We start from the raw sequence: 23,226 nt of genomic DNA on the forward strand, positions 1-23,226 counted from the left end.
GCCTATAAAAGGAGCTGGAAAAAAAAACTACTAACCATAACCTGGAGCTATAGTTGAGATGAAGTTAGGTGCCCAGTGAGTATAAGTATAGCTCTTCTTTTAGTCTGTCTTTTCTTGGAGAGATAAGCCTGATTCTGATGTTATCAAGAATCAGAAACCACACCTCCAATATAAGACATGGTTTCAGACTAGGCACCCCAGGGCCAAGATGTTGGCACATGCAAAAACACTGGATAAGAAGGGTGAAAACAAAGAAAACAAAACAAAAAACTTCCATTTGATATGAGAACACAAAAACAAACTCCAAAACACATGAGGAAAAAAAACTATGATAGCCAACAGCATCAATAATTGTAGGAATTCAAACTAGAAGGAAAAATAACAATCTGAAAATAACTTAAAATGTGTGTTTAGGATCCTTCCAAAGTTAAAAAAAAAAAAAAACAATAGAGGAAAAAAATTTAAAACATGAGAAATCAAACCAGAATAGGTGGCTATTAGAGAGAGAGAACCTGAAAAGGAGAAAAATATTCATTGAGGAATAAGAACAACTCTAGCTTTATAAAGTCAAGGAGTTAAGTTTGTAAATTGAAAAAATGATACTTAGGAAATGCCTAGAAAATAACACAGAAATTAAAGAGGAATACTGGTAAAACAATATTCAAAAATAAAGGGGCGCCTGACTGGCTAAGTGGGTAGAGCATGCGACTCTTGATCTCAGGGTTGTATGTTCAAATCCCATGTTGGGCATTGAGATTACTTAAAAATATAATCTTCAGAAAAAAGGACAATATAAAGGTCAAAGAATTTTCTAGAATTGAAGAAAGATATGCATATTTAGATCCACAATGTATTTCAAAGAGTACCTCCATATAGCCCAACATACACATACCTAGGCACATGGGATTGTGTTCAGGGTTGTCAAGTACAGGGGAACAAATACTAATATGCCACACTCAAAAAACAGGGCTCTGTCCTGCATATATTTTACATATATTAACATAATCATTGCTACAACTCCTATTATATTACAGATACTATCTCCTCATCTCTGTTTAGAACTCGCCCAAAGTCACACAGTAAATAGTAGTGACAGAATACAGAAAAGTAATCATTTAAAAAACTGCTATAGAGAGAAGAATTACATACAAAAGCCTAACGACTAGGTAGAAATCAGACTTCTCAGAGATCCAAGTTTCATAATGCAATGAATTATCTTGAGAGTACTAATAGGAAGGGAGTGGGGGGAACCTACTAACCAAGAATTCTTTATTTGCTAAAAAAGGAAAGTAATGTATAAAACATACTTTCAGGGAAAGATTACTAAAAGATATACATCTTAGCAAAAAGAAAGGTAAATACAGGAGTGAGGTACAACAGGTAAGGACAGTGAAATATTTGGCTGATTAAATTAGGTATGAAATATAAAAAAGAAAACTTTTTTCATGCTACCAAAAGAGGAAATAAAATTGTAGAGTTATACGGATGTTGAAGGAATGTTATTTTTAATAAAATATGAGCTCAAAGAAAAAAAAATCACAAAATATACAAGGAAACAGGTTGCCAGGAGGAGTTAACAAATATAAGATATAAAATAACCATGTGTGAAATGTTTAACAAGATTTCACACGCCAAAAAAAATAGGAAAATGAGAAGATATTATTTAAAAATTCACCAGGAAAATTGGGAAAGAATTAAATACCACTTTTGGAAATTAAGAATTAAAAATCGTTGATACTAAAATTTCAAAGGATGACAAGAGATTAGAAACAAATGCAATAAATTTAGTTCACTGAATTGAAGAAATAAAAAAAAAATTATGTTCACTTCAAAAAACCTACAGCCAAACGATAAGGGGAAAGAGGAAGGAGAAAAAAATCAAATTCTCCAACAATATTAAGTAGCATATATAGTCCACAAAAGTAGCCCTAAGAAATTTTTTGGACTTTGTATAGTGCCCCTGAAAGCCCAGGAACTATTAACTAATCTCTCTGTTGATGTCAACTCCCTAGAACATGGCTATGGTAGTAGCACAAGTCTATATATTCTAAGTCAACATTTATTCTACTGAGAGAATCAGAAAACACCAGGAAAAAAATGGTACCTTACTCTGTAAGGCACAGCTTAATCTCATTTAACTAATGCTCTTCTGGTATCTCATTTTATTTTTTAAGATTTTACTTATTTATTCATGAGAGACACAGGAGAGGCAGAGACATAGGCTGAAGTTGAGAAGCAGGCTCCCTGCTCCCTCCCTCAATACCAGGACCTGAGCCAAAGGTAGAAAGAAGCTCAACCACTGAGCCATCCAGGTGCCCTCATTTTCTTAATATACCTAAATCATAGCAATCTTTAAATTTGTACATCTTTACTTTAGAGGTACAAGTTTCCTATAGGGCCCATTAAGCTTACAGCTCATAGGGCTAAGAATATATATCATTAGTTCTCATCCAGAAGTGCTTTTTACTTTGGGTTGCTCAGTAGGTCTTCAGCTTTCCCTAAAGTTATGAAGATTTGTATAGAGCTCTTTTGAGTAGAAAGACTTGTCATACACATATAAAAATTACACACATACTTTGTAAACTTGGGTTCCAAAACTAAAAACATTCATTTAAATCAGATAACAGGGCAGCCCTGGTGGCGCAGCGGTTTAGCGCCGCCTGCAGCCCGGGGCCTGATCCTGGAGACCCTGGATCGAGTCCCACGTCAGGATCCCTGTGTGGAGCCTACTTCTCCCTCTGCCTGTGTCTCTGCCTCTCTCTCTGTCTCTATGAATAAATAAATAAATAAATCTCTTAACTCTTAAAATAAATAAATAAAAAGCCCACCAAACCCAGGTTTGGGGGTGAAAAAAATAAATCAGATAAATTTTATATGTTAAATAATGAATCTCATTGTTATAAAAAATTAAGTATTTTCATCACCTGCTCCTCTAGAAAGTTACACACAAAATATTGTAGGCAATATTCTGATAAGGACCTGATTACGAGGTTTTAAACATATCATCCAAGGTGTAAAATAGAAGTACAAACAGTTCCCATTAGTTTGTACTCCCCTTCTCCCAAATTTTGAGTTTGCTTATTACAGGATTTTGCTACTTTGTTGCTATATGTATGACTACAGCTCTTTGGAGGCACTTTTACTGATTGTACCTAAAATCCCCGCTAACAATTCTAATCCAACCAGAAGGCCCCTGACCAAATCAAATTAGATTTTCTTTCGAAGGGCAGCCCTGGTGGTCCACCGGTTTAGCACCGCCTCCAGCCCAGGGCATGATCCTGGAGACCCAGGATCGAGTCCCATGTCAGGCTCCCTGCGTAGAGCCTGCTTCTCCCTCTGCCTGTCTCTCTCTTTCTGTCTCTCATGAATAAATAAATAAATAAAATCTTAAAAAAAAAAAAAAAGATTTTCTTTCGTGCTAATTCTAGATCCCTGAAGTAGTCCATTGAGTATGGAGGCACTCAGAATAGGATTTTACCCCTTCAATTTGAAAACCCTCAGGGGACAGTGCCATTCAATTCTCTGTGGGATTTCTCCAAAGTATCCCAAGGTGATAATGGTTTCCCATGCTACACTGGTTCAAACCTGAACATCTTCAAATAACCCAAAAAAATAACACATGACTTATAGTTCAGCTTCAAAATTCCTATACAGAGTTCTGGAAAGAAAGTATGTCAAGGGTACTAAACCTTACCAGAATGTGCGATTTCATTTGTGCTTCATTGACATGATAACTAAAACTAAAAGTTCAGAAGGGAAAATTTTTTAAAATTCTTATCTTCTACTGCATGACATTTTTGCCTTTTCTTTCTTCCCTCTAGGTCTTATTCTCTCCTAGGCAATCTCCAAGTTTTATTCTTCTGTTCACAAATTCAGTATCCTGGGGAGCCTGGTGGCTCAGTCGGTTGAGTGTCTACCCTCAGCTCGGGTCATGATCTCGGGGTCCTGGGATCAAGCCCCATGTCGGGCTCCCTACTCAACAGGGAGTCTGCTTCTCCCTCTGCCTCTGTCCCTCCCATTCTCCCTGCTTATGATCTCTCTCATATAAATAGATGAAATCTTAAAAACAAAAACAAATTCAGTCTCCTTGCCAATTTTATACCATTTCTATTCCTGTTCTCATCAGTAGAATGTTGTCCCTTCCCAGACTGATCAATTTCATCTTCTATTTTCCTGTTCTTGCCTTTAATTCTAATTCTTGGATTTAGGGGAATAAGAAGGTAGATAGAGTTCAGGCAAGTCAGCTGCAAGGGGAAACATTTCTGTGAACTGCAAGCCTGAGTTTGAAAGACAGAAGAGAAATGTCTACTCTACCAATACTTTAGGGAAAGCTGAAGAACTACTGAGCAACCCACAGTAAAAAAAAAAAAGCACTTCTGGATGAGGACTAATGATGTATAGTCTTTGAAATTTTAATACTAATGAAGAGCCTAATTGTCGGTTTAAATTTGGATACAGTCTCCCAATTACTGAATTATTTTTCCTGGTCAGAGGAGGAGGAAACAACCAGTATTTAAGCTACAAAAGGAAGCTACATTATTCATCACTGGTTATCTCACAAGATATACAAGCTGTTTATAAAGGCCAGAAATTAACTGATTAAAAAGTTATCTGGATTCCATTTATATGAAATATCCACAAAAAAAATGTACAGAGACAGAGAGTAGATGAGTGGTTGATACTGGCTGGGGGAGAGAAGAATGTGGAGTGACTGCTAATGAGTACAAAGTTTCTTTGGGGGTGATGTAAATGTTCTAAAATTAAATTGTGGTTAATGGTTGCACAATTTTGTGAATACACTAAAAACTACTGACTGCTAACTTTACATGGGTAAATTTTATGCTATGTGAGTTATATCTCAGGAAAGTCACTTAAAAAGATTGATTTTTAATAGTTTTATTAAAACTATTAATAGTTTTGTTAAAAAATAAAGATTGCATTTAATAGTTTTATAGTTTTCTGTATCTATATTTTATTTTGCATAAAAAGATTTTTAAAATGGCTGGAGTATATGAAGCAACATGGAAAATACAATATTAAATTTTTTCAAAAATTACTGAAAACTTCCTCAGCTCAACATTTCATCTTATAGCTTCAACTAAATACTGACCTTTTGAATTAAATACTTTTTCCAAAAAAAACCAAATTTCATCCAAATGAATTAAAATGCAAGAGTGTCACTGAGTTAAATATCTAAATTTAAATGCCCCGAATTAACCTTAAAAGTGAAATTTCAAAAAGCAAACCATAAGTAACCAAACCAACCAAAATAAGTCAGATACAGCTCTTCTATGCTAAATAGTATTTCCATTAAGTCCATAACACGTCATTTTTTTTCCTACCAAAAATCATTAAAATAACCAGTCTTTGCTGAATTAGGTAAAAATTTACAACTACCGAAACCATAGTTGCCTGGTGTAGGTATTAGCAGGGGTCTCAAGTTCACAGGGTACATGTAGACAGAGCTTGCCACTTTTGAGGTTTCCTTCATATTTCACAATTTTTTAATATATCAATATCTTCTAGACATGTACTGTAATATGAATTACATACTCCATGAGGTAGTCATAAGTTTCAACAAAGGTATGTGCCTGCACAATTTTAAAAATAAACTTTAGAAGTACATAATTACCTGAAAAATATCTAAGCTTAATTTAGTTGGTGGGTTCTAGGGACTATAAAAATTAGATACTGACCTATTTCCACTAACAACTAAAGTATGAGCAAAACATTGAAAAGATGTGGAAAGCATATTTAGTTTTCAAAGTTTTCTAAGAATGTTCAATAGTATTCACAATCTCAATTTGCCTCATCTGTTAACTATTTCCAGTTTCTCAGTTTTGAAACTTGACTACAGGAGTGGATTCAATTTCCAGTTTGCTATTTTTTAATCCTTGTATATTTGAGGATTCAGACTGAGACTGACCCAGAAAATAATAACTGACTCCCTTAGCCAATCCATTCTTTTTTCTTTTGCCTAAACAAACAAAACCCCCTGTGTGACAGAACACTTATAAATGTATGATGGTAACCTGAAAGAAAGGGAAAATAAAAGTTATTACATATTTAAGATGACAAATGGTTTATTCACAAACTATGCAGCAATTTTAAGTATTTTACACATGAATTGTCACTGCTAGAAGAACCAAAATGTATTTGCCTCTAAGAGGAAAACTTCTGTCCATAAAATCTAACATTTTGAAGAGCAGATTCATTCACTGAGTCCACAAGTTTTGATGAGATGCTTTGTGTGTATGGAAAAGTGTTGGGGGAACGCCTGGATGGCTCAGTGGTTGAGCATCTGCCTTTGGCCCATGGTATGATACTGTGGTCCTGGGATCGAGTCCCGCATCAGCCTCTCCACACAGAGCCTGCTTCTCCCTCTGCCTAGGTCTCTGCGCCTGTGTCTCTCATGAATAAATAAATAAAAATAAATAAATAAATAAATAAATAAATAAATAAATAAATAAATAAAATAATAAAATAGAAAGAAAAGAAAAAAGAAAAGAAGAGAAAAGAAAAGAAAGAAGAGAAGAGAAAAAAAGAAAAGAAAAGAGGGGGATCCCTGGGTGGCGCAGCGGTTTGGCGCCTGCCTTTGGCCCAGGGCGCGATCCTGGAGGCCCGGAATCGAATCCCACATCGGGCTCCCGGTGCATGGAGCCTGCTTCTCCCTCCGCCTGTGTCTCTGCCTCTCTCTCTCTCTCTCTCTGTGACTATCATAAGTAAATAAAAAATAAAAAAAAAATAAAAGAAAAGAAAAGAGAAAAGAAAAAAGGTGTTGGGGAAGTAAGAGGAAAAAAATTTTAAGTGAAAATTCCATCTTTCTAATAGCTTAGAAAATATATATCTAACTACCTCCTATACTTGATTAGCCACAGCTCAAATGACATGACCTAAAATGAATTTCTCAATTCCCTGCCGCTTCTCCTAACCAGTTCTCTGTCTCAGGAAATAGATCTACCATTAGTCACAAGCTCACAGAATACTGTATTTCACCCTCATCATAGTATATAAGACCCTGTGAATTCTCTCATTTTAGATTTTAAGATTCATGAAGGAAGGGATCGTGTCTTTTCTAGTCATAATACTTTATAAATAGTGAGACACTTGTTTAATATGTAGGACAAAGGAATGATAGCCATCATCATGACTTCTCTCTTGTCAACAGACTTAGGAATTCTTTTCTCCCCAGGAAAATGTATTCCCATAGAAGAGGACCCGAAAACAAACTGTATATTATCATTTCCATTTTGTTATTCTACAGAATGCATAGTTCTAATTTTTAAAATCTCAAAGAAATGTAATTATTTCTAATAAAATACTGGACTCTAAAGCAAATGTGCAACTCGTCAATTAAAAACTTGATTTTCAGATCGTGTTCATTCATGATTTTTAAGTTTCCTGACATCATTGACACTCTCATTACTAAAAATGCCCCATAAAATATATTGGAGGGGACAAAAGAGAAAGATGTAGTTCTGATGAGAGGTAGAGCCTATACATTCTCTTTCCCTGAGCTATTTATTTATTTATCTGTTCATTCAATTAATGGTCACGAATGGGTAAGTTTTTTTAAAAGTGTTTTCTATATGAGAAGTAAAATATAAGGTAATTTAGACACAAAGGAATAATTTCTGAGAGCTAGGAAACCCACTTTCAATGTATTTTAGACAATAACATCTTTAACTTAGTCTGGGAGTTTTATTGTATATAAAATGAATTAATCCCATATGCATGTAAGGAGCTCCTTATTCTACTGGCTGTAGCAAACTAGTACAAGATCACACTAGATGGCTGACTAGCTGAGGTACTTACTTGCTTATACTATCAGGAAGCATTTACACAGAGAAAAATGAAGATGACAGAATATGGAGTAATAAAGGGGTTAAGCTGAGGGCGGACAAAACAAAAATTGCCACATCTAAGATCAGCCCCTAATATCCAAAACAGCCTTATAAGAAGACTCTCAGCCAGGATAATAATCTACTGCTTTATAGAAAGTGAAAATTTTATTTACCAACTATTTACATTCTGAAACATGATGGAATACTGCAGAGATATTTTTCTAAAGCTTGGTAAGTTTTGTAATTGTCTGCAAAACAAAACCCACAAAAACACTATACAGCCACTCCTTGCTTATCCTTATCATTAATATTTTCATTTCTGAACTTTGATAACAAAGGTAAGCAAGCTGCATCTCCTATAGACATAATACCAAGTTAGATGCAATTTTCTACCATTCGTGCTAAAAAAAAAAAAAAAGGTGCTAAAAACACCCCCAAGGCATTTGTTCAAAATCAGTAATGAATTACATTCTTAGAAATAGCACAATTCTTGAATACATATTCTCTAAATAAAAGAATTAAGCTACATACAGCATGATTCAAAACAAAATAACACCAACACCACCACCACCACCACCCCATTTATCTACATCTTTGCCTGAATGGTCATGTCACAGATGAATTAAAAGAACTAGCCTAGGGGCACCTGGGTGGCTCAGTGGTTGGGTATCTACCTTTGGCTCAGGTTATGATCCTGGGGTCCTGGGATCAAGTCCCACATCAGTCTTCCAACAGGGAGCCTGCTTCTCCCTCTGCCTAGGACTCTGCCTCTCTCTCTCTCATGAATAAATAAATAAAATATTTTAAAAATAAATAAAAGAACTAGCCTAAATTTAAAATGGATTATATGAGACCTATGCTCTCACAGTTTGCTATACTTCTGGCTCATGTTCAATTTTCTTTGTCAAGTGTTTATCAGAAAATAAGCAAGGAGACTACAAAGATTAAACAACCATATATTGAGTATCTATTAAAGTGAATAAAACCTGGTCCTGGGGATCCCTGGGTGGCGCAGCGGTTTGGCGCCTGCCTTTGGCCCAGGGCGCGATCCTGGAAACCCGGGATCGAATCCCACATCAGGCTCCCGGTGCATGGAGCCTGCTTCTCCCTCTGCCTGTGTCTCTGCCTCTCTCTCTCTCTCTCTCTGTGTGTGTAACTATCATAAATTAAAAAAAAAAAAAAAAAAACCTGGTCCCTGCTTTCAAGGAATTTATTTTTAATAAATCTTAATATTGAAATACTCCATTTATGGTATAACTTCTTTTTTTTTTAATTTGTATTTATTTAAGAAAGACTGAAAGCAAGAGAGATCACAGAGAAAGGGGGAGGGAGAAGACACCGCTGAGTAAGGAGCCCAATGTGGGGCTCCATCTCAGGACCCTGAGATCATGACCTGAGCCAAAGATAGATGCTTAACCAACTGTGCCTCCCAGGTGCCCCTATTGTGTATCTTCTATTGTAAGTTTAATTAGGTAGCTTGTGTTTAAGACCATCTCCTTAAATTTACTAAGAATTTAATGTGAATAAAGGACTGAAGAAATCATTTGTCAGTGGGTTGCAAAGTAATGAATAAGCCATAAGGCAAAGCTGTGTATGGCTTGTGGTACTAGTTGTATTATGCATATATCTTATATTTTTCTTGTCTTACAAAATTTAATAGCTCCGTGAAAAGTTCTAAAAGGGAACTGACATAACATACGATACCACACTTTTCAAATTTAGTGTATACTTCCACCTCAATCCCGATTCACTCACTGGATACAATGGAACTGTAGTCTTACCCTCATAACCAAGGATTTTCTAAACCATCATAACTGCCAACAGTTTTTTAGCAGGAGCAATAAAACTGCAGTGACCCATATATATATTAACTATGAAAAGTCCAAGGACATGTTTAACTTCTATTACTAGCTGTGAAACTTTGAAAAGGTAACTTAACCTTTGTCTCAATTTCCTCATCTGTTAGAAGATACAAGTAATAATAGTATCTATCTCATATACAGATAGGAAGATTTAATGATATAGTAATCAAAATTTTTCTATGATAATGCCTGGCATACTGCTCAATAATGTCAGCTATCATTATTAGTAGCTCATGTTAAGGCTAGAAAACCTTAAAAGGGCCACAAAGAATCAAATTACTCTGGTCTCATTAGTATCATACTCCAATAAATGGGCCTAAGCAACCAGACTGCCTATATAAAATTATCCATTTAAAAATTCAATAAAGGAAATTTTACTATGCATTTTCCAAATACTGGAAATAGTTTATCAGTTTTGGTATGGTTTATTTACTTATTTTTAAAGATTTCATTTATTTATTCGAGAGAGAGAGAGAGAGAGAGAGAGAGGCGCAGAGATACAGGCAAAGGGAGAAGCAGGCTCCATGCAGGGAGCCCAATGTGGGACTCAATCCCAGGACTCCAGAATCATGCCCTGAGCCAAAGGCAGGCCCTAAATTACCGCTGAGCCACCCAGGGATCCCCTGGTATGGTTTAATACTTAGCTTAAATGTTTATGAAAACAGACCACTCATCTATTAGGTATTTGCTTTGGTTCAAATTCAATCAGTTATCTCCCTTCTTTAACTAATACATCATCTAATTACTGTGATTCCACATCTCTCATTTAAAAGGTTGCCTAGTGCAAGTATCTATAAAGGTATATATGCATAGTATCGTGCATCTGGAAAGAAATGCATAATTATGAATGTCCTGTTAACCCTCAAAGCAAAAACAGTGGAAGTTAAAATGAAACCTTTAGGTCTAGAATCAATCAACCTAATTTTCTATACCAACATAAGAACTCTGTCACATTTCTGATTTGTATAATCTTCACACTTAAATATCCAGGTTCAGCCAAAATAATATATAGGAAAAATAGTCATATCTGCTACCTGAAAGCTCTTAACTTTTCCATCACCTCCTACAGCAATCATTTCTATTGTCAGGTAGATTTTGCCTAATATTTACAAAATATCTGAATATCTACTATCCACAAGCCACTGTGGTAAGCTTTGGGGATAATAAAAAGTTATTGTATATTCCCCTTCAGAATTTTATGATTACATTGAACACAGTTATAATTAGAAAACAAATACCTAGCAATAAAGTATACAACTAAAGCCATGCTAATAGTACAGTGAGATACTGCTACAGAAGTACAGAGAAATGAGAGATCAAACACTGATCAGAGAAGGCTTTGTAGAAGAAATATTAGAAATGAGCTCTGATAAAGAAGAAAGCAAAAGCTAAAAAAAAAAAGAAGAAGAAAAGAAAAAGAAAGAAAGCAAAAGCTAGAAAGGGAAGGGCAAGAATTTCAAGCTACCAATTAGCATTAGCATCGATGCACTGAGATAAAAGTACAGGGTGTGTTCCAGAGATGGCAAATGTACTGGTTTGGTTGAAATAGATCAGCCCCAGGGCGCCTGGGTGGCTCAGATGGTTAAGCATCTGACTTCTGATTTTGGCTCAGGTCATGATCTCATGGGTCATGAGATCAAGTCCCACATCTGGCTCCCCACTCAGTGGGGAGTCTGCTTGAGATTCTTTCCCTCTGCCCCCACTCACTCCCCTCATACTCAATCTCTCTCCAAAATAAATAAATCTTAAAGAAAAAAAAAAAAAAGAAATAGATCAGTCCTGAGGTTCAATTATGTAAAGTGTCAAATGCCCAGCAAATTTTAAATTTTATCCTAGAGAAAAAAGGGATTCCCGAAGTATACTGAGAAGAGAAATAATACGATATAAACAGTACTTAAGGAGTTTGTGATGGTTTATAGAATGGAGGAGAGAGACACAGCACAAAACGAAAGGGGGAAAGACCAACTGGAGTGCCAAAACCATGGTTTGGGTATGAAGTGATAAGACCTGCACTATTCTAACACAGTTTTTCAACCTTAAATAACACAGGACCACTACAAAGCCTTAATACCCTTTATTTATTTTTTTAAAGATTTTATTTATTTATTCATGAGAGACACACAGAGAGAGACAGAGATATAAGCAGAGGGGGAGGCGATGCAGGACTTGATCCCAGGACCCTGAGATCACGACCTGTGTCAAAGGCAAATGCTCAACCAGTGAGCCACCCAGATGCCCTGGCCTTTATACCTTTTATATAAAGACTCCCTATTATTGTTGTTGTTGTTGTTGTTGTTTTACAAGAACTAGAGTTAGTTAGAATTTAGTTTTCTTACTCTCTTGTATTTTTTCCATAGCAGTATCTTTTTGCTCATTTCTAATCATAAACTGTACCTTCTCTTCAAAATACCCACCCTGTCTTTCTTCACTTACTGATCATTCTAGTCTGAACATTCACCTTTGCTTTATTACTCTTACTCTTTATCCTCTATTTAATCATCTATTCCCACCTAACCATTAACTCAAACCCATGACCTCTTCAGCTTCATATAGTCAAATACATCTACTCATACTCAACTTTCTCTTCAATTACCTCTTAACACTTAACTTTTATATGTAAATTCTATATGCCTACAACTTTTATAACTTCTTCTAAAGTCTCTACTCAATCTCTCATAGTAAGGTTTCCAGGATCACTACTAAAACGGTACTCAAAGACTTACACTCAGTAAGTCTCTATTCTTCTATCTCGAGATTTCACAAACTCAATAGCAGCTACTATTTATTTAGTACTTTCTTCATGGTAGAAAACATCAAGTATTTTAAACAATCATCTCACTTAATCTTCAAGAATACCTTATGAGAAAGGTATAAGTCTCCCATAAGACAGATAAAACTGAGGCTAGGAGAAATCGAGGAACTTGCTCCAAGTCACCCCATCAGGAAATTTTACTACCAACTCCTCTCTAAAGCCTTTAATGTGGTTCTATGTATGACTGTAAGTACTTAGAAACAGTTCCCTTAGTCCTTCATTAAGGATATCAACCATTTGAGAATTTTATATTGATTCTATTCCTCAATCTAAACAATGATAGTTGAAGACAAAACTGTTTCGCTCTGTTGACTCCTGAAACTTAGGAAATGAGAAAATGAACTGAAATCTTTTCCAAATGTTTCAGAAGAGACTCCTGTATTGGAAGACTTTATTCATAAGTTTATAAGGTATCATTTAATTTGAGGAATTTGAATCATAGTGTTAGCATTCAGCTTTTCAGGTTTTGATTCTTAGGAAAAAGACGGCTCATCTAGTTGGGAAAAATTCACTTAGGAATATTTTGAAAATAGTTTTATATCTACACAGTTCTGATCCTGGCATGTTACTTAGATTCTATGAGTATATATTTCTTCATTTGTAAAACAGAAATAACATCATATCATTTACAGGGTTGTGGGGAAAATTAAAGCCTGACAAATGGTTAATAAACTATGGCTTTTATTATTCACTTTATTCTGTATCAAAAGTAGTCTGTTCTGGGATCCCTGGGTGGCGCAGCGGTTTAGCGCCTGCCTTTGGCCCAGGGCGCGATCCTGGAGACCCGGGATCGAATCCCACGTCGGGCTCCCGGCATGGAGCCTGCTTCTCCCTCTGCCTGTGTCTCTGCCTCTCTCTCTCTCTCCCTCTCTCTCTCTGTGACTATCGTAAATAAATAAAAATTAAAAAAAAAACTTAAAAAAAAAAAAGATTCTCTTAAAAAAAAAAAAAAAAAGTAGTCTGTTCTCACAGGATTTTAATTCAAATCATATCAGCTACAAAACCCTAACAATCTAGGTCCTAAATATGAATACTACATAAACTTTGTCAATGGATTCCATATAAACATACTAAGAATTATAAAAACTCAATCTCCCACTTTTATCACACATTTATTCAAGGAATGTTTAAAACATCTCTAATTTCATAAACACAGTATCAGTAGTCTACTTTATTAATACACATTAACATCTAGTACTTTTCTCTCTGTTTCTTAAAAAAATTCTAAAGGCTGTTACATTTTAGATAAAGGTATATAGAAGCTCACCTCTCTTAATCGTTTCCTTTTTCTATCCTCCTACCTGCCTCAGCAAAAGAAAAGCTAGGTAAAGAGATTATCTAGGTAGTACATAGAGAGCAAGGGCATGCAAAGGTCAAAATCATCAAGGAATAGATTTTGGAGACTCAATAAAATATAAAATTGTTACTCATGTAACATGAAATACATTAGACATTAGAAAGAGCAAAAGAAAAATATAATCAACCTTTTGATTTTGATATAATTTAACCCAAGCTTCTTTCATATAAGGGTGGTTAATAATCTCTTAAGATAGAAATTCAGAGAACGTCTTGGCTAATAAATGCGATAATAAATGAAGAAACTGAATTTTAAAAATCTGTTACCAACATTATTTGAGATGAAAGAACACATTCTGGCATAAGTTACTACCTAAGGTATAGGAAGATACAAACTTTTACCTAGTTGCCTCACACCTTCCCCTCACCCAAGGTCCACATATTTCACAGAGCCACACCTTGTTTTATCTTCTTGCTTAACTCTTATAGGACTCCCTTTGAGCCCATTTTCTTACATGGCTGCTTCCCTTCTCTGATCTAAGGATGGAAAGTAATCAGTACTACTCAAGAGTCAGGTGCCTAGGCAAGAGTTAGGTAATCACTTGGGGGAAGGAGGGGAATTGTCAAAATATCACCCTATAATTAATTTTATCTACATGATCACAGACTTACAGCTTAAGAAATTAATGCAGCTCTCATAGGTGAGCATTTCAGGGACAACAAGCTCCCTGTGGACATATGTATGTCACTCTTCAGTTTTAAATTTCTAAATAAATAAGCATTCATAGCTAAGCCAGAATTAGCTACACATTCTATTAGCTATTATAATAAACAGTCTAGGTATAATCTAAACAAATTCGAAGTTTTTGGTAACTGCTCAGCAATGTTTACCATGTGACATGACACTGCTATAGATTCCTTTGGAAAAAAACTAGGTATTAGGAAACAAATTCTCAGACAAAGGTTTATTAACAAGTCAAGATAAGCAAGACCCAGCTTGAACTCACAGAAACACCTTCATAATATGTTCTTATAATGCCTTTCACATCAAACTACCAAGGGTCCTGTGCTTGTTCAAACCTGTAGTCTCAACCACCCTTTGTCTCCTGTGGAATCACCATCCTTCTTCCACCCAAAAGTTTTTCAAGACATCCCATTCCCAACAGAAAAATCAATAAAGCCCACCTACAGGAATATCACCCCATAAGACCAATCACCAACTCAAAATTCTTTTAAAGAAGACACTTATTTTTAAATAGCATGCAGGTTTAGAATACTGAAACATCTAAGTGCCTGGCTTATACCAGGCATTTTGTCAAGGCATATTGAATAGACAATGTTAAGAGAATAAAAAAAATTTAACAACTGGCCATGAATTTAATATAGTATACCACTCTGGCTTTACTGATTTTTAGCTGAGACTCAAAAGGTTAAAGGACTTGTCCATGGACACTTACTTTGGAGCACAGCCATGACTAAATAATTCTTATCTCCCTAGTACAGTGTTCCCTTCAACATGTTATACTGTAAATATGGTCATCTCTCCAGCCCTTCAAACTAAAATACAAAAAACATATAACCTATTTTTTTAAAAAAGAATTTTTAAAGAAAGTCATGTAAATTTCCACCGAAAAAGAAACTAAAAAAAAAATTTTAAGTAGGCTCCTGCCCAAGGCAGGGCTTGAACTCACAACCCTGAGACATGACCCTGAGATAAAGACTTGAGCTGAGATCAAGAATCGGAAGCTTAACGGACTGAGCCACCCAGGCACCCCTAAAAAAAGAATTTTAATTACTCTATCATTCAACCCTGTTATTTCTCAAATATATACTGAGGTAGCTAGCCAAACTTCCTGGTCTTATATACCTCCCCCCTAATGAAATCACTTCACTGATGTGAATAATGTTTGATGATATCAAATCAAAAACGTCTTAAGTAACTTCCATGTGCACTTCTCATTAAGGTTTCAATAATGTGGTACTGCCTAAACTTGAAGCTTAAAAGTAATCATCCCTATGTGATTGAATATTTATTCAGATCCATGAGTTACATGTAAGAACACAACTACAACGTCAGGTCAAGGAATGTTACTTTGTGCTTCAAATCATTTACTAACAAAGAAACATTAGATCACAGGTAACATCTATGATTAGAAAACAGGAGAGTGGGTCACCATCTCCCTAATCAATTTTCTAATCTGTAAAGAGCTAAAGAAATACAATATTTGTAAAAGGCCCACCATGTAAAAATACAAAAGTTGTAAAAGTGAAGTTGTTGCGGTTGAAGAGGAATTGAAGAGTAAGCTCCGTTGAACCCTCTGAGCTCTGGAACCCCTAAGGCTCAGCAGAGGGCCGTTTAAATAAATCCTCTGACTCTTCAGAGCTCGTTGCATCTAAAAACTGGTTGTGTTTAAAATCCCAACATGCAAATCTGAAAAGATCAAGCCTTTTCCCTCAGAACAATTTAAAAAAAAATTAAATTTCTTTCAATAATGTCAAAAACCCTCTACTCTGGTCAAACAATACCTCTGTATCTCATTGATTTTTATACCTCCTCCCGTCACTCTTCCAACCGCTTCTTAAAATTCATTCCGCTCATCAGTGCAATTTGCAGAAAATTCAGGGGTGGGGATGGGGGCGGCGCGTCTAATTTCTCGGCTCGGCCAACTTAAGTATATGACCTTTGTGGGTTTCTAAGTACCGTGCGGTGCTTGAAAAGAGAAAAGGAAAAATACCTCCGGTGATGAAATTCTCAAAACGTCTCTAAACTGCGGTTGGTAGGAGGCTCTCCGAAAATATTTGAATCTACAAGCAGAACAGAACCCATACCTCCACCGCCGAACTCTTAACAAGAAGAACTTTCCTCGCACAGTCAAGAATACGAGAAGAAATCAGGGTGATGGACTCCAGGGAGGTGTTCGATGTCTCAATAATGAATGGGCTGGAGGCATCACAGACTTGAGTTCTGGGGCAGCCTCACTCTCAGCTCAGCCCCCCTATAAAACCCGAAGCAAACCCTCCAGAGTCTGGTGCCTCGAGGCCAAGCCCGGTCCAAAGGAAACCTACCCCCCTTCTTTCCTCCGGGCCTCCCTCCCAGGGGCTGGAGCCCTGGGCCGCCCGGCGGGTGGGGGCGCCGCGACGCCCCACTCTTCGCTCCGGAAAAGTTCCGCCCGCGGTGCTCGGGCCAGGCTGGCCTGGGGCCCTCGCCCGCGTCGCGGCCGCGAACACCCGCCGGGCCTCGGCGGCGGCAGGGTCGCGCCCCCTCCCCGCGCCGCCGCCCCCGACACCCCGCCCCCGCCTCCCCGCCTCCCCGCCGCCGCCGCCACCGCCCTCGCGGAGCGTTAACCCCTCTCCGCCCGGCGCCCGGCTTCGGGGAGGAGGCCGGGCCAGGGGGTGGAGTTGTCGTGTCTCCTCCCGGGAGCGCCCGGGCAGACGCCCGGCTTGTTTACAGGCCCCAGGCCCAGGCCTGGCCGCCGCCGCCGCCGCCGCCGCGCAGGCCCGCCCGCCCGCCCGCCCGCCCTCGGCCCGAGCGTCGCGCTTACCCGGAGCAGCCGCGGGCGGGCAGGTCCCTGGTCGGCCAAGGCAGCGGCGGCGACGGCGACCGGGGAGGGGGCTGCAAGGGGGTCACCGCGGCGGCCGCCGGCCAGGTCAGGCCGGGGAGGGGGCGGCGGAGGGGAGGAGCCGGGCTGCGTCCGGGCCCCCGGCTCTCGGCGCCCTCGCGGCTCAGATCATCCGGGCGTTGGAGCGGGAGGCGGAGAGCGGGTCCCGGAGGAGGAGGAGGAAGAGCCGAAGATTCATCGCTTTCGCGCCTCACCTGCCTGGCGCCCCCCCACCCCCCCTCCCCAACCGCCCGTTCCGGCGCTGCAGCCGCCCGAGCACCCAAAGCTGCGGGCCGGGCCGGCGCCGAGACCACTGCTCCCTCGCTCCCGCGCGCGCTCCCGCCCGTAGCGCCGCCGCCGCCGCCGCCGCCGCCGCCGCCTCGAGCGCGTCCCCGCGCAGGCGCGCTCACGACGGCGCCGGGCCGCCCCTCCCCGACTCCTCCGTCCGCCCCGCCCCGCGGGCCCGGCGGCCGCTACAGCTGCGGCGCGGCGGAGCAGCTGGAGAGACCCGGATGTCGTCGGGCAGGAACTGCGGCGAGGGCCGGCCGGCGGGGGAGGGGCAGCCGCAGGTGACGTCACTGCCCTACCCAGCCTCGCTCGCCGCAGCCCCCTCGCGGCCGGGGCCCCTGGCCGAGACCGAAGGGAGCATCCGAATCCCGGGGCGGAACCGGGACCGGGGCCTTTATGCCCCCGGCCCTGCGGGCCGGGCCGGGTGTGTGAGCGTCAGGAGCCCCGGCCATGAAGAGCTTCTCCAAACCCGGCAGTCCGTCGAGCCAGAGGCCGGGAGCTCGCGCTAGGGCGTCGGCTCCTCCCGCCCCGGCGCTCCCACTGGTCTTAAATACACACCCCGCTCCCCGCAAGGACGCGGCTCTCGGAGCCCGGAGCGCAGACCCCGAGCCTTCCACCTGTCTCGGGCGCAGTCGCGGCCTACTTGCCGCCGAGCTGCTGCGGCTTGAACGCGCTGCTGAACCCGGGCCGCCGCCAAACCCCCTCCCCCAGGGCCCCTCCCCTCCGGAGCCGCCGTCGCGGGTGACCCCGGACTGCCCCTCGCAGGTGCCCCTGCCGCACACCTCTGGTCCCGAAGGGCAGCAACACCCTCCCGGCACCCACCCATGCGCGGGCGCCACTGATAACACGCACGGGGCATATGCTCTGAGTTTCTGGCAGGTTTTCCATCTGCAGCTCATCGGGTTCCACGTCGTATTTATTTGCACATGTTAGACAGTCACGTGATTCTGTCACAGGGGACCTCCAGCGACCTCCAGCAAGGTTTAAGGAACGCAAGATTTTTCTTGAAGATAATCGGAAACGTTAACAGCTGCTTCCATTAGAAGTTAGCAACTGAACCTAATTGCAGCTGCATATGCAGGCGGCCAAAATCCAGTTTAGCTAGCTGGACTACAGAAAACCGACCCACGCTGTTTGCAGACGCGGGGATAGAATGACAAACCCTAGGCGGCCAATGAATCAGAACTGGGAGCAGTACATCACCAGCACGAGTTCCCATTGGCTGGGGTGTCTTTTCCCTCTCTTGTCAGAAGCTTAACCTGTTCATGGGTTGGACCTATACCACGTTTGCTGGAAGAGAAGTTTAAAAGAAAAGGCCGTGTTTTAAAAAGATGGTCTTGTATAGACAAAGAAAAATTAAAAAAAAAAACAAATAGTTAAGTGCAGGAGGCAAATACTTTAAAAAAAGAACACCTGAAAATATTAGTCAAATTGTGTTCTGGCCAATAAGAAGGTAAATTTGTGGGAGGCCTCTCCGTTTTATCTTAAGAACTCCCTGTAGCAATATATACCCTGTTACTTTGTATATCCTAAAAGCACTTTGTTGCCCCAACTCTTAGATCAAAATCTATTTACTCTGTCACTCAGGGAACACTTAGCTGTTTTTGAAGCTGTGAAAGCCATCTCCAATTTTTTCTACATGACTTTTTTGGGACGATTCTTTTCCTTTCACATTTAGGCCTGAAACCTAACAACAAGCGAAAACGGTTTCACCAAATAGTCACTGGCAGGCCAATTCTTCAAGGAACCCGAAAATCACTCTACCCAATGTTTATGGCATTACGATTTCTTAGAGGAAGACAGAGATGGATCTTTTCCAGGTTATACAATGTGAAAATAAAATTCACTTATGCACTTGGTCCCAGTATCATCTGAGGACACATTTCCTAATTACTTTTCCGTACACTTGCCAAAAAGGGGGAAATTAGATCAAAGATCTTTGAAACTGTGCCGTATTGAAATCCTTAATACTTCAGACAAGTAACAGCATGATTAGTATGCTAGTGGACTCATTACAATTCTGAAATTGAAAAGCCCATGTGGCAACCATTATTTGAAGTGCCCCTGGAAAACAAATTTTCTTGTTCATAAAGCAGAGCCTGGGTAGCCAATGACAGTAGTGGACCATAGAGAACGTTAAAGGCCTTACCTATCTTTCTGCTTCCTTCCTTTAGGCTTCCACATCTTTCTTCTCTCTGTTCTACACTTGTAGGAGAATCTGGGTCAATTATAGCAGAAGAGGTAGAAAAATAGAAAACATGAGCATAAAGAGATTTTTAAGGAGGCTACAGAGTGTACCACAGATTGCTGATAAAGCTGTACCTTCCTACTATTTCTTATTTCTGGATACAGCTTGCAGGGACATTTTGGTATGAACTAGGAATCTCATGGGTTATAAGATAACCATGGAAAAGTTTGGAACAAAGATATCTTAATATTGTCTGAATAAATATGCTTGATATTATAATACCTCCTTCCTTATTATTATATTATATTGAACATTATGTTCCTGAAATACTATGCTATGGGCAAAACCCCACTATTTAGAAGGGAGGAAAGGACATTGGAAACAATAGGGTTAAAAGTTTTCTCTTTGTTTGAACTACAAGGTTTTGCGTGGGCCTCCTACAGGTATTTAGGGTTTTCTTAGTTTCTGTGAAACCTCAGTGAGAATATATTCCCATAATTGTATTTTAATAATTCTTACAGGTGTATTGTAAAACTATTCTACCCTGCTCTGCAAATCTGTTTACATTTCAGTTACCAAAGAGGAGGATTTTCTGAAAGATTGGCTTTCAAATTCTGAATTTAACTGTGTGCCATTAGCCTAGTAATCGAAAGGCATGGGGTGAGGATGGGGGCTGAGGTGAGGAATCAGAAGCTCAGGTTAGCAATACTCTCTCCTCTGTTCTTCCACAGTCACAACTTAAAGTGAAGGTTACTTTCTGCCTCTCTCTGTGTCTCTCATGAATAAATAAATAGAATCTTTTAAAAGGGCAGGGGCACCTGGGTGGCTCAGTGGTTGAGTGTCTGCCTTTGGCTCAAGCCAGTGATTCTGGATCCTGGGATGAGTATTGCATCAGGCTCCCTGCAGGGATCCTGCTTCTCCCTCTGCCTATATATCTGCCTCTGTGTGTGTGTGTGTGTGTGTGTGTGTGTGTGTGTGTGTGTCTCATGAATAAATAAATAAAATCTTAAAGAAAAAAAAAGTGAAGGTTACATTCCTTGTTCCCAGATTACTATTCTGAATCCATCCAGGAGAATAACTTTTGAGACAGCCTGGCTTGGGCCCCTCAAAATTAAAGATTGAAGATGTAAGTGACCCCCTGAGGGGAGTATGTGAGAATTCTCTTCACTTGAGCCATCCATCCTTTCACACTAAAGTCAGTCACTACTCAAGAGTCACCAAGCCAAGCAGAACAGAATTTCAATTCTTCCTTCCTCCTCCACCTTCACTACCTGTTGCACGTGTCTCTCTCACAAATATCCTCTTCGTATGTCCTCCTCTTCTCTCTTTTCTCCCTATCACTTTTCTCCCTTTCTTCTGTTCTTTCTTAATCCTCTTTGCCCTTCTTTTCCCCATTCTTCTCTTCTCACTTTTTCTTAGCTTAGTCCAAATTATAGCCTCTGCTACCCACTTTCTCCTGAAGCAGTACATATTAGTGGATAGTGCCCCTAAACTAATTTTATGAGTGGGGGGTATGCCCCCCACCCTCGCCCTCTTTTCTCCATCCTCCCCCCTCTCCCTCCCCCCACCATATGGGGTCATGAAAACCTTAAGTCTTGAAAGCACTGTCACAGAATGAAAAGGATTAGAGAATCCAGTCCTATGTGACATCACTGAGGCAGCTCCATTAGGGTGGAGCAGATGGGAGCCAGCAGTCTCATGTTACCTCTGTGACTTCTCCCCTCCTGGGCCTTTTAAGGAGAAATGTGGGTGACCATGAACACCACAGGCCAAATCCTAGGAAGTCTTTACGGTAGGCTCTCACCTACAAGAGAACTGTATATGGGGGCATCTAGGTGGCTCAATCTGCCATTGGCTCAGGTCATGATCATCTCTCTCTCTCTCTCTCTCTCTCTCTCTGTGTGTGTGTGTGTGTGTGTGTCTGTCTCTTATGAATAAATAAATATAATCTTAAAAAGAGAGAGAGAGAGAACTATAAATGGCCAGAGCCCCACAACACTGGTGCAGATCCTTTTGGACAAATTCATTTTTTCTACAGATAGTTATTATAATCCAGGCTGGTAGTAGATAAGGACATGAAGGGGCAAAAGGATCTGATATTACAATCAGGGTAAAGACAAAGAAGCAAACAAATAAGGAAATTAAAATTGGGATCAGTGCTATGAAGGCAATAGATTGGGGACATGACTTAAAATGGATGTTTAGAGAAGACCTTATAGCATTTGAATTCAAGGGTGAGGAGGAGTCAACTTTGCAAAGAATCACGGAAGAGCTTTCTTGGCAGAGGGATCAGCATAGGCTAAGGGCCTGATGTGAGATAGGCTTTGGCAGAAAGGTTGTCTACAGACCAAGAAATTCAGTAAGCTCAATGTATATGTTTGATAAAGTCAAGTTTAGATTTTCATCCTGTGATATTTGGGATACTTAATCCAATTTAAGATTAGGAAACCATCTTGAACAGAGGGGCATGATCCATGCCAAATAACTTTGTGAATTGGCCCAAAAAGCAAAGGAGCTTGAAAAATCAAAATTAAAAATCAAAGGACCTTTATTCAATTATTGAAAATAAGATGCATTTTACATCCCCAGAGAGATATCCCCTCAGACAATCCAACAGCAGCTAGAAATAAGTAAAAAGAATCATTTTTCTCCCAACATAGACAGCTACTCTTAGTGGATGAAGACTAGCAAAAAATTTGGATTTCTTAAGAACAATTTTTCTGGGTGTTTACTGTCTACTGTGGGCATTAGAGAAAATGTCAAAATGAAACCATATCTTTGAAAGCTGCAACACATTTTGCATCCTTAATGATGGTGGCCTGGTTGAAAACCAGTGCTGAAATGATCAACATATTAAAGGCTTTTTTCTGTATCTGCCTCTGCAGTTTTCAAAGCACTGTCACTTAGGCCCAACTAGTTTAATCCTCACAGCATCCTTTATGGTAGGCAAGGTAAGAACTGTTCTAATCCTTTACAGAAGAGAAAACTGAGTGTAAGGTAGCAGCAATACAGGGGCACCAAAAGTAATACTTGGTAACCAGGTTTTTCCCTGTGTGCTACAGATGGTCCTAGCTTTTACATGCAGTGATAAAGGCAGTAAGGAGACTCGGTGGCATATGCAAGGACTTAGGGTCAACAGTGACATGTGGAACTGGCTTATACTACCTCATAAGAGGAGACTTAAATTTTCAAGAATTTTTCCAGTTGTTTGTCAAACAGAATCATTATTAAAAATTAAATTATATAAAACATCTAATTAAAGAAAATGTAAACAAAGCTAAAGTATATTTAAAAACTTTCAAATTTTTTAATGTATCTTACTATTATCTATGCTCTT

At 39.8% G+C, this 23,226-nt stretch overlaps 1 protein-coding gene across 3 annotated transcripts in view; it reads right to left on the bottom strand.

Annotated features, from left to right (window-relative positions):
- PPM1A (protein phosphatase, Mg2+/Mn2+ dependent 1A) overlaps positions 1-17,775 on the bottom strand; it is a 39,147-nt gene extending 21,372 nt beyond the window's left edge. The window contains exon 1 of one of the 3 annotated variants that reach the window (XM_055304577.1): positions 17,357-17,775. The gene's annotated coding sequence lies outside the window, so the exon portion shown is untranslated. Of the gene's footprint in view, positions 1-16,643; positions 16,824-17,356 lie in introns of those variants that run through there. The other 2 variants (XM_055304574.1, XM_055304576.1) reach the window with 2 other exon arrangements.
- Between the last annotated feature and the right edge of the window lie 5,451 nt (positions 17,776-23,226).

The sequence above is a fragment of the Nyctereutes procyonoides genome, unplaced genomic scaffold, assembly GCF_905146905.1.
Source record: "Nyctereutes procyonoides isolate TBG_1078 unplaced genomic scaffold, NYPRO_anot_genome, whole genome shotgun sequence".
In the NCBI taxonomy this organism is placed as follows: domain Eukaryota; kingdom Metazoa; phylum Chordata; class Mammalia; order Carnivora; family Canidae; genus Nyctereutes; species Nyctereutes procyonoides.